Here is a 3,704-nt window from a genome sequence, read left to right as displayed (position 1 = left end):
TATATTTGAGCCCTTCTCTTTTTTTCCTGTGTGATTCTTGCTGTTAGAAACTAAACAAATAAAAAAAATGTGTTGATGTAGAAATGGGAAGACAAAAATAGAGGTGCTAGTTTGAGTAGTGGGTTATTACTTTCAGCATTTAGAGGATTTTATTTCAAGGCATGTCTCCAATAGAAATGTTAGATTTCTTTAACGAATTGAATAAATATTTGACCACATTAATTATATAACTTAGCAATCAGTAAAGCAGCCTTTTAAAAAGCTTCTTGTCTATTTGAAGATATATTTTCATGTTTGCTATGAAAGCTAATTACCTAGACAGTGATTGGAAGAAAATATTAAAATCTTAATGGTTTTCTGGGGGGAAAAATCTATTAGAGATGATGTTTTTGATTATTTGTAATTTAGGGAACCTTTCTACAGATACTTTACCAATACATAATTCTGGGAAACCATAATGCTGTCAAAGATCAATGCTAGGATTATTCCATTAATGAAGATAAATATCAGACTCTAAAAGATATAATTTCTTCATTGCTTTTGTCAAACTTTTAGTGCACATGAAGGAATGCTAAAAAGCATTTCAATACAATACAATGATATATATCCATTTTCCCTGATGGGATTATATGAAAATCTGTGCCATGCATAAGAAATGGCTTAGTTTTAGCTCTATTGTTCAAAATGCTAGTCTGCTTAGTTTCCAGCTATCCAGAAGATACCTCAGTGATAACTTGTCCCATGATTATATATATAGTGTAAAGTCTATTTAAATTTCTTTTAACCATTGGAAGTGAATTTGCTTGATCAATTAAATCTTCTCTACATTTCCTTTCTTCACCTAAAGCTGATGACCAAGTTTTGCAGTGAAGTATTTAGGTTTTTTCTTCTTTATATTAAACATTTTAAAATAATATGAATAATTAATAAAAAACAAATAAAAATTTAAGTAAACCATCTGAAATGTTATGAAAATTATTTTTAAATATATTAGTTTCCCATAAAGCTATGAAATATATCATTTTTAAGGGAAAAACTAAAATTGCTATTATTGGTTAACAAAATATAAAACACTCCTTGAAAAAATGGGATATAATTAGATCAACATTAGAGATCAAATTTCTCATAAACTTGAAATGCAGACTCCAGTGTAGAAAAATTTGAGGTGTAGTACAGATCTATGAAAAATGGTTTCCAGTTAGAAATAGAATTCCGCATCAAGATTTACTCTTTAAATGAAGTTACTTTGGACATCAAGCATATTCCTATAACTTGACAGCCATTCTTCCAAGGAAGGAATCAAACATCCTTTTCAATAAAAACATATACTTTTCTGCAGGTAACATATATAACAGCTTAGATGGAATATACAACTTGGTAAAATTCAATAAAAATATTGCAGGTTACAAAACTTTAAACACATGTTTTATTCTAATATGAATTATTTTCCAAAGAGGTTGATCATATAAGAAAATGATCAAACTGGTTCATTACATTTCAAAAACATTTCAGAAAATATATACCAGTTGCAAAGCATCCGAATTTTGATCACGTGACTATGGGGATGCTGCAATGGCCATATGAAAATGAGTCAAGCCACTTTTTTCACTTTTTTCAAACTCCCACCAAGCAAGTTGAATACCTGTATTCCTTCTTGTTCCTGAAGTTATTTCTGTGTTATTTTTAAGATGTGTGGATTTCAACTCCCAGCATTATCCAGGGTTGGGTAGTAGTTAAAATTTCTTGAGTTTGAGAAAAGCTGCTTTATAGAAACTTGCCTTGTCACGTGGTAACCCCAAATTTTCCAATTATAGGGATGTCACTTTTGAGATTTTAGCTGCGATTGTTCTCGTTAGTCTAATGCAGATAGTATTTATTATGAAATACTGTGCACATATAATTAATAAAATGTTATATCAATTCTCATTGTTGATGATTTTTTGATGAACACCATAGTTAAAACGTTTAGGCACACAATAAAATGCCAATAAGAAAACCATATGCTTACATCCAGAAAGGGGAACGAATAGAATATACTGTTACCCTGTTAAAGGCTTACTGTACAGACTGACGATCTGTGTAGTTCCGGTGAGCCTTTGGAGATTAACGTGGAAATACAGCATACAAATAATCACGGATGCGTGGGGGAAGGAGAAGAGCAAATTCAAATGAAAAGGCAGTACTATTTAAGCGAAAAGGCAACTATGTCAAGTACTTCAACTACTCCCCCACCCTCCATATATTATTCTGAAACGACTTATCCAGCAGCCTTAAACTCTTTTCGAAATTCCGGCCATTCGAACACCGGGTAACTAAAACGCCCTATCAGGCGCCGGCTTCCTTCGCGGCTCCGACGCACAGCTCTCCCTCCTCCCTCCTGGGATCTCACGGAAAGCCGCAGCTCGCGCGAGCCCCGGCCAGAGATCTGTTGCGATACCCAGAATGCAGTGCGGAGTAGATAAACCGCGGAGGCAAGCCCGGCCATCTTTGTGTTGGCAGTCAGGGCGAGTGATTGTGGCGTGCTTGTGAGTGGGAGCGAGTGTGGTTTGGGGGATTTGCTTGAACCGCGCCTGTAGCGTGTTTGTGTGTGTGTTATGTGAGGCTTCGGGAGGTGTATGTGTGTTGCCCTGCTCTGCAACAATTACGTTCCTTTTACACGTTGATCTTATTTGATCGGGCCGAGATGTCGCCGCCTTCCCGGCCTGAAATGAAAAGAGCCGCTTCTGTGAAGCCCTTGGCGCTGTACAGAGAAGCTTAGGTTTAATGAGCGTGCGGCCGTATTGTCGGAGATGATGAATTGATCAGATAGATGAGGCTGGAGGTTGGAAAATTCCTCTTCCTAGCCAATGTGTATCGAAGCGATTCTGATCCGGCTTCAGTCGAGGAACTTCTTTGTTCTGGCGGGCATTTTATTCTTCGGGCTAGAAGCACCGACGTCCAGTAAAGTCAGGATTCGATTTTCCTTAACAGCCCTGTGCTGGCAGTTGAGTGTGCTTTCTTTAAAACTTAATAAAAGTTAATGCGCCCAAGAGGCTGGCGATGCTCTAAAGATCGATCTGAGGATGGTATGCGCCTTTAAACCCCCCCGATAAAATCGATATTATCAAGGCATAAGGGCGCATGGTGGATAAGGTGCTGTCTCTTACAGCTACAAACTAAGAGCTTCCTCTTCAGGAACTAATGTGTGCATACAAGCTTGGGAAATTGCTTTTTTACTTTAAAAAAATGCTATTTCTAGTTTCCAAATTAAAATTCCAACATAAAACAGAATGAGAACCTCCCAGCTATCATTGTCAATAATGAGGAATCAAGGGAGTTTAAAAAGTTCCAGCAACACCTCTGAAATATCAAAATGTGACCTCACTTGAAACCTTCGTTAAGTTACTTTGAGCTGTACTTTGTTCTTTCATCTTTAACACTCTAGTTTAATTTCTGCTTTTTCATGTCTTAGTATGCATTCTTGGCAAGTAAGAATTATGCATATATGGAATATATTTTGGGCATAATAGCAATTAAAAGACAGCTTGTTTAGCCAGCAGCCTGAGTTCAAAACCTGAATGCATGCTGCATGGCAAGGTGACCTGTTACTTACCCCAGATCCTGCTCACCTAGCAGTTTGAAATTATGCAAGTGCATAAATAGGTACCACTTCAGTGGGAAGGTAACAATAGCATTCTGTGCACTTTAGCGTATAGTTATGATGG

General features: G+C 36.8%; 1 non-coding gene across 1 annotated transcript; it reads left to right on the top strand.

The window, feature by feature from the left end:
• Positions 1-2,498: 2,498 nt before the first annotated feature.
• On the top strand, positions 2,499-2,873 carry LOC116509840. The gene has a single exon (XR_004255559.1).
• Positions 2,874-3,704: the final 831 nt, after the last annotated feature.

The sequence above is a fragment of the Thamnophis elegans genome, chromosome 5, assembly GCF_009769535.1.
Source record: "Thamnophis elegans isolate rThaEle1 chromosome 5, rThaEle1.pri, whole genome shotgun sequence".
In the NCBI taxonomy this organism is placed as follows: Eukaryota; Metazoa; Chordata; class Lepidosauria; order Squamata; family Colubridae; genus Thamnophis; species Thamnophis elegans.
The sequence above is the reverse complement of the archived record's forward strand: the minus strand, read 5'-3'. Positions and strand labels throughout refer to the sequence as shown.